The 12,925-nt window shown below is 43.3% G+C and overlaps 1 protein-coding gene across 3 annotated transcripts in view; it reads right to left on the bottom strand.

Moving 5' to 3' along the window:
* ppm1f (protein phosphatase, Mg2+/Mn2+ dependent, 1F) overlaps positions 1–12,925 on the bottom strand; it is a 134,884-nt gene that overhangs the window by 71,928 nt on the left and 50,031 nt on the right. The gene's annotated exons all lie outside the window — the stretch shown is intronic.

Below are 12,925 nucleotides of genomic sequence, written 5' to 3'. Positions count from 1 at the left end.
GCCACTCCCGTAATAAAGTTCCGTGTTGCAGCCTTCTGGCATCCCCCACCCATTCTCCTTGCTTCCTGTCCGACACCAGGATGGTAGGAGTCATAAGTCAATTGTTTGTAATTAGTTTTGGGGCATTTGTTCGAGATAGTAAAGTTACGTGACCACACTATATATTTAATATATGAAATGTAGGCTGTGCAATTTTAAATGTACATTGCTTTGAGAGAGAGAGAGAGAGAGAGAAGAGAGAGAGCAAAGATAGATTTCCATTACCTGTTGCTTTTCCTTTCGTGTCTCTGATACATTTACCTGAAAGTCCAGGTTACACCCACCACTGCACAAACACCATGCTGTAGTTTTTGGAGAGTTTTGTATATCCCAAGCCTAACTCGTGCCCAAACAGCAACCATCACGTACTACACATTATCGTCCTGTACATCTTTACAGACGCTGTAGTTGTGTAACCTTTTGCAGACTGCACTCAGTAGTAAACTGCCACAAAGCCCGAATTCTGTCGATCGGTATTAACTTTAAGCCTGTTCCTGCTCAATAGTCCATGAAACACTAATCAGCGTCATAAGACGCAGGTACATGATACAGCCACCTGCTGGGTTGCGACTCTCATACCTCCGCTGTGTTTCCCGAACGACAGTTTACACACAACATACTATGTGATGGCATTTTCATCGTCTGCTGTCTTAGTTTTAATCCCCACGTGTCCTGCGTTGCTAGATGCTGTTTCATCTTCTCTGAGATGAGTTCTACGCGCTTCTTTCAACATTTAAAACCGCGTAATGTCAGAGCACGTCAGTGACTCTTCTGAACAGAGAAAGTCGAAATATGCCCAATGAGGTCCACCCATGGAATTACCATATTTGGATCCGGCAGCGGTGTACAGGAGATGAGGAGCTGTCCACTCCCATAGCATTAAAGAAATGGACCTAACAGATCCCGTTGGTCTGGACAGTGACCAGGGAGGATATAGGAAAAGAGGGTAGCCTCTCCTAGTCGCTCCTATGGCCCATTTGATGCCACCATACCAAATCAAGCCCGTTATCATTCCTTGACTGCCACTTCAGTTTCGCGTCGCACTGTGACAAATAATAACTTTACATCTGAGAGTGTATCTAAAAACTCTATTTGTCCGTTGTTATTTTAAAGAAAGGGCGGGATGGTTCACATATGCTTGACAAGGTACTTCCTGCACTGCCTGAGTGAGCGCTGGCGAAGTCATGCAATGTTCCTTAATAGACAAAAGGCACTTCACGACAATCTGTTTGTTTGCACTAATGATGTATTGTCCATATGACACAGGTCTCGGTGACCCGGTTGGAGCAAAGGTGGAGCTGCCGCGACACCGAAAGGGTGAAATTGTCCATGGGCCCGCTGCTGTCGTTTCTGTCTTTCACCTTTCCCTGTGGTCTGTCCTGTACTTCGGTCCTTCCACTAGAGGTCCACCACAGAGGAACCTGGTTGGGAGCGGGTGACCACACTTTGCCATCTGCCTTCGCACAGCTGCTACCCATCTTCATTACTCCAGCTCCACGCTGGCAATCTATCTCTATCATCCATCTCCACATATATTAAACCCTGCTGACGTACTCTTCAGCGCCAGTTCGTTGTCTAACCCTAAGTGTACTTGGCCAGTCTTGTAGTGCACGTTGCTTCACCTGCCTAACCTATTGACTACTTTGTTTTGTTATGCGTCAGTGTTTGTGTATCCCGCGGGCCGTGTTGCACTTCCTCGACCCCGCCTTGGACGCTCATCCATACCTCCACCACCTGTACTCCTCTGTGTGTTTTTTGTTGGATTATAAAACCTTTTGTCTTTACCGTCATCCGACCCGTGTTGTTTCTGTGTCTGGGTCAACCCACCCATTACAGATAAGAGACTGATCTTAGCACTTTTCTGTCAGCCACAAAGTTTATGTCATGGGGGCAGGCAGAGTGAGTTACAGCTGCGTCGGGCACTGGCAAGGGGTTTTGTCAGTCAGTAGAGCATAGATTGTCAGCATAGAGGAAATTTAACACCATGGTACCTTAGGAATAGTGCCAAGTTGGAGGAGGAGATAATGAAGCAACCTGATGGCCACACACAGACCCCTGCGGCACCCATCTTGTCACAGCACTACTTTCGGAGGGTGAATTGCAACTCATTATTTGTAGTCCCTGTGTCTTCCAGAAGATAGGAAAGAATCACCGGGAACACTACCCCACACTCCAATATGGTAAACCGTTCCAGGAGAGAAGCTGTGGAGTAGGTATCAAAGGGCAACACTGAGTCAAGGAAATCACACTTGGAAAAAAAAGTCCATCTCTAGTCTGCACAGAGGAGCCATTAGTAATCTTAAATGGCCCGTTTCAGTACTGTGGCATAGGACGGAATCCAGACTGGAATGACTCAGAGGATCATGTCCTTCAGTGTCCTGGAGTTGAGTTTGCCACTATCTTCTCAAGAACCTTGGAGAGAAAAGGCAAGTTGGAAATAGGGCCTGTAGTGTTTGAGTCGTCAGAATCAAATCCAGGTTTTTCAGTGTGGTCTGACAGCATTGAAATAAACATGGTGGTACAGTGCCAGAGATAGCAGGTGTGTAAAATTGCATGTTGAGGCAGGCACGTGTACAAGGCTTGTTGGAAGAGGGCCAGCTGACAGGTGGAGGAATTACAACTTTGGTACTTTCAGCAGGTGGAACTGAAGTCACCAGAGTTCCTTTTTGTAGGTGATTCCTGAGTTGTCGTGAGCATGGTGTTGCAGCTAGAGTAATTGAACATTCCAATGATGCTGTTGGATGCCTCAAGCCATGGTTGTAGTGGTAACTAATCATCCAATGAAGTATAAGAAGCAGGGAGGGGATACATGGCAATTAGAAAAGTGTGTTCTGTTGAGTGTCTATACTAAAGAGGCTGCATGGTACACCTATCTCTCCTAAAGGGGCTAGCCTCGTTGTAACGTGTTAGTGAACATGTGTTGAAGGGTAGGGCGTAACGATCATGGAAAATAAAACAAAATCGCGACACTCAGCTCACAAACCCTGTGTTGTGGTGGGAGAAGGAAGAAAACTGTGCACACGTCCTTCACACTCCAGATTATCCTTCCCGTCCAAGATCCAGTGCTTAACACACCTTTAACTTACTAGTACTCCTTTTGGTGCCTTTATTGTTTTTGACTGGTAAATTAGACTGACTGTACAGACGGCTAAAGCGAAAGAGGGCACCGGTAGCGCATACGGAGGGGTAACTTTACGAGTGCCGCTGTTCTGACTCGGGTGCTGGGTTCTCCCGCGTTTCAGTAAACTGCCGTTAGCGTCTTAGCACCGGAGAAAGTGCTGTACCGGGTGGTTGCTAGATGAACTGCTGACGGGGATGTGTCGAGCCGGGCGGTATGAAGTGACTGTTGCTAGCTGCTGGATGGGCTGATGTGGAATGGATTGTCCACTACCACTGGCTGGTTTGTCAGCTCCCTCCACAACTGAAGCTTTGCAGCGCCGGGAGCGAGGCAGAAAACCTGGGGTTAGCTAAATTACCAATAGATTAGTCCATCTATGCTATATAGTTTTAACATTACTGATGAATTGGTGTGTAAGCCCAGAGTGTTAACCGTGGTCAAAACAATTGTACCAGAAATAAATTAGCGTGTTGGACGGTCTCGAATCTTCAATTACCCACAACGAATACATAGCATTAGCTACTTGTCGACCAGCACCTTTACAGTAGGCATCAAAGCACTTTTCCCTCTTCGTTCCCCCATCAGGTTAGTAGAGAATTGTTACCAAATTTTACGTTAAAAATTACTTATTAAGTTACAAAGTAATGAAACAATTTTGGAAACATATTTAAGGTAAATAGGATCTTTGGTGTTGGTGATCAACACTGAAATCAATCAATATCAAATAAATAAGGGATCGTTGTATTACTGTGTTGCAATCTGGAATGTAACAATCCCCCCAAGAAAAAAGATTTGTATCGAATCGGGGTCAAAAATCGATGAACAGAATATACCAAAGTTGGGGTATCGTTAAGCCCTAGTGAACGGGAAAAAACCGTTTCAATAATTTATTAATTTGTTCTTTTTGCTAACGTTTAAATTACAGTTAAAAGACATTAGCATCACAGAGAAGTTTTTTTTAGGGCGTTTGCGGTAGCTGACGTTAGCTTCTCGTATTAATATGTGGCTTATGAAAAATTGTCATGTGAAAAGGCAAATAGCTACCGGCACATAGCGACATGTTTTATTCTTAAAGACTGAGTGCAAAGGTTGTCTGTTATTGTCGACTAGCATTCAATTTGTTCTGTTATTATCACACGTTTGCAAATCATCATCATCCTAGTCTTAGTTCAAAAACGATCGTGCACAATACAAAACTAGCACAAAACTAGACAAAGTTCAAGACTAAAAAAAAGTACATATAATAAGAAATTACTTTATCATCAGAGTTCCACAATAACAGCAAGACTTCAGATATTAGCTATAGACTAAAAAAGGCAATGGTTATCAATCTGAAGTGAACCTAACCACATCTTGCAGGGTTCACTAGTGTGGCAATTATCTGTTAATGACGCAGTTAACTACACTGTAGAAATTCTTTATTAGGAATAACCCCTTGAGATATTAGATCTCATTTTCGATGGGGTCCTTAGATACAATACACTTTAAATGGATTCCTGAGACAGCAGAGACGCACATGAGGGTTGGGACCTGTTACGGTAAGCGTACCTATCATTTCCGTTTCCTGTGCCTGTGTGGTTGGTTGCGTGTTGGTAGCTCTGCTGCTCAATAAACAGTTCAGTGTTAGATTTGCTATTACAGCGGCTTAACGGTCCGCTAACACTTAGGCGGTGCTCCATCGCGCATTCTGTACTAAAATACAACTATTTGAGTACATAGTGCGTTCACATGTCGAAGTGCGGTCAAATGCAGTGGACTTAAATACCGGATGGTGCACTCAAACCGGTCACAGAGTTAAGTGTAGATTGATGCACACTTTCCACATCAAGGTCCGACATCTTGGCTACGTAGCGGAAGGGGCGGAGCTAACAACCGTTGAAAAAATTTTGATAGCGGCGGCCGAAGACGCGATAGCGAGACCGACGGAGCAATACAAAGTTGAACGTGAGTCTTTGTGCTATACATATAAGCTATTGTAAATGTATACTTGGTTAATTTATAAGTAGATATAATTTTGTACCACGAATTATAACGTTTTAGTACCGTAATTTGACGTGCTAGGAAGACCAACCTTAGTAGCTAACAGCGGCAGTTAACCATATTGGCAAATAAGTTATTAGCTAACGTAACAGGTTTTGTAGTATATGTTGTTTGTGTAAACTTCGTCCATGTAGACGATGTTAGTGGTAGAGTATGATCGTTAACAAGTTGTACATAATCCGATGTGAGCGTTACGTCGCAATAGCGATCAGCTGATTGTCTGCAGGTAACGTATGTAGGACGTAAGCTAATGTTAAACGTATCTGCTGTTACTGCCTCCACCTGATGTTATCTGTTATACTGCTCACCCCTGATGTAGATCCTGTTTATACTGCCTCCACCTGAGGTAGATCCTGTATAACCCGTCTCTTCAGGGACCAACGAGGAATAGAGGCCATCATTTAGGCGACGATGGCATCAGACCGTAGAAGGATCCCCTGGAGAGGTCGCTACCCCCTCATGGTCCCGGTCCCCATCAGACTAGCTACGGCCAGGGGGGCGGAGCCTGCGACTACAAGACCTTTAATAAAAATATTAAAAAGTATTTAACTTTGTATCTTTTGTATTACAGCTGCATGACTGTGTAGCAAAGATAGATTGAATATAAAGGAATGGATCTATTAATGTCAATTCTGTTAACCTGCCTGTCACTATTGTATGTCACTGTATGAAAGACCATTCAGACAAAAATACAACTTATATAAAGATGTAATGATGGTTTGTCTATTAGGTAAGTTGTAAGGGGTAGCTTCATAACAACAGTCTGTCTATGGGCAACAATGTCCTCTGAAACCGGTGAGCATTAAAATGAACAGTAACGTAAGCGAATATTACTTTACTTATTTTTTAGAGCAGAAAGAAACATAAGTATAACATAAAATAGGACTGCAAAGAATAGGTATAATTAAGGTGCAGGAGAACGAATAATACATACAGTGTGTGTGTACTGTTTTCAGATAAAGGGGGGGGGGGGGTGATAGAAGGCGGTGTCGCAGTCGTCATCCTGGCGTGAAACGGAGCAACTATATCCCATTTATTTTGTTAAAATATCAAAAACAAAGCAGGAATGATTTTTCGCGAAACACAATAGCAGACTGGAATGCTCTCCTGGTGAAATTCCCATGTACAGAAGAAGAAGGGATGAAATGTGAGCGTCATTTCGCGTAAGTGCACATGGAAGTGCCGATTTGAGACAACACTCCTCTGTCAAAAATTACGCAATATGCAAGATATGACGTAGTGCACGAAGTGTACTTCTGTAAGTGCATAGGGAAGTGCGCGATTGAGACCAGCCTATTCTAAGCAGTTCGCTAAAGCACTCACATACTTGCTCATTTTTTAGCGACTTGTTGTAAAATACAGCTGTTTAACGCTTGGTAGCTAACGCTACCGTACTTTAGCTTAGCTGCTAGCGACTTTAGCCTAGCAGTCAGTTGCGGCCCCCTCCTACTTTCTCCTGCTCGATGTGTGAAATGTAGTTATCCTCTGCATCTTTACGGGTTATGGTGGTGTAACAAGTGTAGTTTATTTTGGACGTGGAGGCGCAGGCTGAGTGAGTTAGAAATCCGGATCAGCGCCATGATAGATAAGCTGTTAGTTACTGTAGCTAACCCCCCCTCGGTAGTCGGCGCGGGCCGGCCCGTAGCCTGAGGTGCCACGGTGCCGTCCCCCGGCATCTCCTGGGCAGCCAGGTATAGTGCCTGGGTTACTGTCAGAGGACGAGAAAGACACAGTCGTAAGCTTTCCAAGGCGTCGGACCGCCACCAGCCTGTTAGCGTTTCTAACAGATTCCCCACTCAGCAACACACCGTGAGAAACCAACTCTGATTACGGCAGCTCCATTCTGAGAAACGTGAAGTTAGCGAAGCCGGGAGCCTAGTTAAGTGCATCGGGGGAAGAGCGGGCGACGTTGAGTCTTATCTGAAACTGCTGGCTAAGGATAAACGTAAATACAGCAAGTTGTTTTCCGTTGCGTAGACTCCCGGTACGGCAATCGAGGTTACGAAGATTAATGTTGAATCGGTGTGTACATACACAAAGTCAATTGGGACACCGTATGTTCTCTGGGCACTGCCAAATCTCACAGCGGCGGAATGATAGCCGCATGTCATTTCGCCGCTGGTATGAGGTGGTGTCCAGATAATGGGTGGGCTTTGTGGATCATGGCAGTCTTCTGGGGAAGACCTGGTCTATTGGAGAGACAGCATTCATCCCATTTGGATGGAGCAGCTATCATTCTGAAAATCCTGACCGGTTATTAGTGACTAATCCTTGACAATCCATATGGGACCAGGGGAAAGAGTCCCAGTAACACACTTCTATGCTCCTTTAGTCTGCCCCCATCATTAAAATATTTAAATAAGGTAAACAGAGGAGGAGCTGTGCATGAAACCTCATAACAATTTAAACCACAAGTGCAATAGTGCAAAAGAATAGGAGAATAAATGTGGAATCTTTAAACATCAGATCTCTCTCTAAAGGGGGTACTAGTAAATGAATAATCAGATCTAATATTGATTATGCTGTCTACTGAAACCTGGCTGGGTGTGAGATATGGTTAGTCTAAATGAATCCACCCCCCAGTAATATTAATACTCACATCCTCGAGGCACAGGACGAGGAGGTGGGAGTTGGCAGCCATCTTCGATTCTAGTCACTAATCAGCTCTAAAACTAAACTAATTGTAACTCATTTGAAAGTCTTGTTCTTAGTCTTCACACCCAGTTGGAAATCAATGCACAACAATTCCTTGTTATAGTGTACCGAGCACCTGGCCATATTCTGATTTTTATCAGAATTTGCAGAGTTTCTGTCAAACTTAGTGCTAAAAACGGACAAAGTTATTATTGTAGGGATTTAATATTCATGTGGACGATGAGATGATAGCCTTGCACTGCGTTATCTATTAGATCTTTCTCAAAGTGTTCATAAACGACTCACCTTTTAATACACCCCATCGTCGTTCTGGTATATGGTGTAAAATTGAACTTTAATAGTGTTCACCACAGAATGCCTTTTTATCTGACCACTGTTTGATAATTTGAGTTTATACTGCTGAACTATACCCATTAGGCAAAACCTCTATACAAGATGTCATCTGATATGCTGTAGCTAAATTAAGGATGCGATTCCGTAGCATTAATTCATTACCAAATCACAAAGTAACGGAGGACTCCTATCACTATTAGTCCTCCCAAATCGACTCATTTTGTTGATAGTGCAGCAGGCTCGCTACGAATGACTAACTCTGTTGCCCCTCTAAAAAAAGAAGATAATAAAACAAAGACGGTTAGCTCCATGGTATAACACTGAAACTCGCAAATTAAGCAATATCGCGGAAACTTGAGAAGATCTGGCGCTCCACCAAACTGGAAAATTCTCGTTTAATGGCAAGATAGTCTTAAAATGTATAAGAAGGCCCTCCGTAATGCCAGAGCAGCGTACTACTTGTCATTAATAGAGGAAAAAGAGGAACAACCCAGGTTTTTCAGCACTGTAGCCAGGCTAACGGCAAGGTCACAGCTCTACTGAGCCAGTATTCATAGCTCTTAGTAGTAAGACTTTATGAGGTTCTCAATAATAAAATTAAACTATTAGAAGCAAAATTCACCACGAATGCTAACTGGCACTGATATATCTCTAAACTCAGGGACCTTAGAAACAGCTGTAAAACCAGATAAATGTTAGACTGCTTTGCTTCACTTGATCTTATCAATTTAATTCAAATATTTCTTCATCTAACCCATGGGTGTCAAAACTCTGGCCCAAATTGGCCCGCGGGGGTAATATATTGGCCCGCGAGACAATACCAAATTACTACTAGAGCTGGCCCGCCGGTATTATACTGCGCATTCACCATAATACTACGACTCATAATGCTCTGCTGTTTTCGCGCGCCAATCAGGACAGGACCCGAACAGCTCTCCTCTGTGACAGTTAGTCATAGCAACATAGACGGTACAAATGTCAGCGAGCGAACCCTCCAAAAAATGGCGAAAAGAAAGGCAGAAAACCGGAGCTTTCTGGACAAGAAGGGGAGGCAGAATATCTGTTTAATATCTAAAAGACAAACCTGTTTGTTGTTTGTGGAGTCACGTGGCTGTAAGTAAGGAGTACAACATTGACGATAATATGAAACGAAAACACCATGACAAATACAAGGACCTGGACATGACTAAAGGAGCCAGAAAGTAGAGGAGATGAAAAGAAGTTGGTTCACAACACGAATATGTTTAAAAAAGCCACATCACAAAGCGAGGCTGCTGTAAAGGCTAGTTATATAGTGGCAGCAGAGATCGCAAAATCAGCCCGGCCTTAATGAGGGAGAGTTCGTGAAAAAGTGCATGATGAAGGTTTGTGACCCGTATGCCCAGAGAAAAAACAAGCATTTCAAACGTGAGCTGAGCAGGAACACAGAGAGCTGCGGAATGTGAGCTTGCCACCAATCTGTATGACCAGCTGATGGAAAAGGGAAAAGATTTGTTCGTTCTCCCTCGCTGTGGATGAGAGCTGCGAAGCACTGATACTGCTCAGCTGTCAGTCTTATCTGTGGAGTGGACTCAATCGTGTGTTACGGAGGAGCTATTGGGATTCAAATCAATGCATGGCACAACCACAGGAAAGGAATCTTTGAGGAAGTTTCCAAATGTGTAACTGACAATAAAGCTGCCGTGGGATAAACTCGTTGGATTAACGACAGATGGTGCGCCAGCTATGTGCGGTAAAAGAGTGGACTGGTGGGCATGGTTCGGGAGAAGATCGGGAAGAGAACTGTGAAGTGAGACTAACGTTACACTGCATCATACATCAGGAAGCACTGTGTGCCAAAGCCCTAAAGATGGAACATGTTATGACCACAGTAACACAGGTAGTTAACTTTATAAGAGCCAAAGGTCTAAATCACCGCCAGTTTAAATCTTTTCTGGAGGAGTGTGGTTCGGAATACGCAGACGTGCCGTATCACACAGAGGTGAGATGGCTAAGCAGAGGAAAAGTACTGAACAGATGTTTCGAGCTGCGTGAGGAAATATGTCAATTCCTGGAAACCAAAGGGAAGGATACAGCAGAGCTCCGGGAGCAAAAGTTCCTGTGTGAGCTGGCCTTTCTCTGTGACATCTCGAGCCATCTCGATGCGCTGAACCTGCAGCTTCAGGGGCGGGGGCGCATCATCACAGACATGTACGCTGCAGTGAGGGCCTTCAAAACTAAACTGTGCCTGTGGGAGAATCAGATGCTGCAAGGAAACCCTTGCCATTTTCCCTGCTGCCAATCCATAAAAGCGCAGATCTCTACCGCCGTGTTCCCATACGCACAGTTTGCTGAAAAACTCAGTGTTCTCGCCGCTGAGTTTAGCCGGCGATTTGCCGACTTCGATGCCCAGAAATGCAAATTTGAACTGCTTAGTAATCCCTTCGCAGTTGATGTGGAAAATGCACCAACCAACATCCAAATGGAGCTGATTGAACTCCAGTGCAACGACACGCTGAAGTCAAAGTATGATGCTGTGGGCGCCGCACAGTTTCCACGGTTCATCCCTGACACCATGCCTCAGCTCCGCACCCAAGCTGCTCAGATGCTCTCCATGTTCGGCAGCACTTATCTATGCGAGCAACTTTTCTCCTCGATGAAGATGACCAAAACAACTCACAGGAGACGTCTGACTGATGAACATCTTCGCTCGATACTGAGGATTCTTCAGCTCAGAGCTTGAGCCCAGAAATGATGAACTAGCATCCAAGAAGAGATGCCAGGTATCTGCTTGGCACATCAGATTAGACCAGTGGAAATATACGTTTTCTTCATGCACTTTTCTTGCTACAAGGCATGGGCTTGAATGGTTGATTGATTTATTTATTTTATTTGTAAAAATTATTAGCCGTGGAAAAAGTTTATTTGGTATTTAAATCAGAAGGCTGCAAATAGAAAAGAGGCCTAATTTTTATTTTAAATTTTATTTATTTATTTATTTAATAAATGAATGCCTGGTGTTTTCATTTGAAATTCGATTTTGCAGTCACCACTATTCAATTATATATTGTATGGTAATAAGCGATGCTTGTTCCATATCAATGTTAAAGCAAAACTTGTTTGGGTCCATATTAAAAGGTTAATTGTTCAATGTTGGCCCGTGACTTTGTTCAGGTTTACATTTTGGCCCACTGGGTATTTGAGTTTGACACCCTGATCTAAACCATACAACCTGCTCTTAGACCCTATCCCGACTAGGCTACTTAAAGAAGTTTTACCATTAGTCAACACTTCGCTATGGATATAACCAATTTGTCTTTATTAACAGGTATGTACCACAGCACTTTAAAGTTGCTGTAATTAAACCTTTCTGAAAAAAGCCAAACCTTGATCCAGATGTTTAGCCAACTCCTTCAATTTCTCTCTAAAATTCTTGAGAAAGCAGTCGCCAAACGCTGTGTGACTTTCTGCATAGCAAACGCTATTGAGGATTTTCAGTCAGGATTTAGAGTTCATCATAGCACAGAGACAGCAAGTGAAAATTACTAATGACCTCCTATTGCAATCAGACAAAGGATTATCTTGTACTTGTATATTAGATCTTGCGCTGCATTTGATACCATTGACCATCAAATCTTATTTCAGAGATTGGAACATTTAATGGCATTAAAGGGACTGCTCTAAGCTGGTTTAAGTCTTATTTATCAGATCGATCTCAGTTTGTTCATGTTAACGATGAATCCTCTGTGCACGCCAAGGTTAGTCATGGAGTCCTATAAGGATCTGTGCTCGGTCCAATCCTGTCCTTTAGGCAGTATTATTAGGAAACACTCCATAAACTTTCATTGTTATGCAGATGATACTCAGTTATATCTATCAATCAAGCCGGATGAAACTAATCAGTTAGCTAAACTTCAAATGTGCCTTCAGGATATTAAAACCTGGATGACCTGTAATTTTCTAACGTTAAACTCAGATAAAACTGAAGTTATTGCTCTCGGACCCAAGCACCTCCGTGACGCATTATCCAAAGATATTAATCTGGATGGCATCACCCTGGCCTCCAGCACCACTGTGAAGAATCTTGGAGTCATCTTTGATCAGGAGATGTCCTTTAATTCCCACTTAAAGCAAATTTCAAGGATCGCGTTTTTTCACCTACGTAATATTGCAAAAATCTGAATATCCTGTCTAAAAATGATGCAGAAAAACTAGTCCATGCATTGTTACTTCTAGGTGGATTACTGCAATTCTTTGTTATAGGCTGCTCGAAAAAATACCATAAAGACTTACAGCTGATCCAGAATGCTCGCGGCACGTGTTTGACGGGAACCAGGAAAAGAGATCACGTTTCTCCTGTTTTAGCTTCTCTGCATTGGCTTCCTGTAAAATTTAGAATAGAATTTAAAATCCTTCTTCTCACCTACAAAGCTCTTCATGGTCAGGCTCCATCTTATCTTAAAGAGCTCATAGTACCTTACAACCCTACAAGAGCACTACGCTCCCAGAATGCAGGGTTACTGGTTGTTCCTAGAGTCTCTAAAAGTAGAACGGGAGCCACAAACTACTAATTTTTTCTATTTTTGTTATTGCCACTCTTCATTCTAAACCCAACCGGCCCGTCAGATGCCGCCTACCAAGAGCCTGGATCTGACCGAGGTTTCTGCCTAAAAGAAAGTTTTTCCTCGCCACTGTCGCACTGTTTTTTGCTCTGGAGGAGACTGCTAGAACTGTTGGGTCCTTGTAAATTCTGGAGTGTGG

The sequence above is a fragment of the Etheostoma spectabile genome, unplaced genomic scaffold (genome assembly GCF_008692095.1).
Source record: "Etheostoma spectabile isolate EspeVRDwgs_2016 unplaced genomic scaffold, UIUC_Espe_1.0 scaffold342, whole genome shotgun sequence".
Taxonomy (NCBI): domain Eukaryota; kingdom Metazoa; phylum Chordata; class Actinopteri; order Perciformes; family Percidae; genus Etheostoma; species Etheostoma spectabile.
This window is presented reverse-complemented; position numbering and strand designations above follow the sequence as displayed.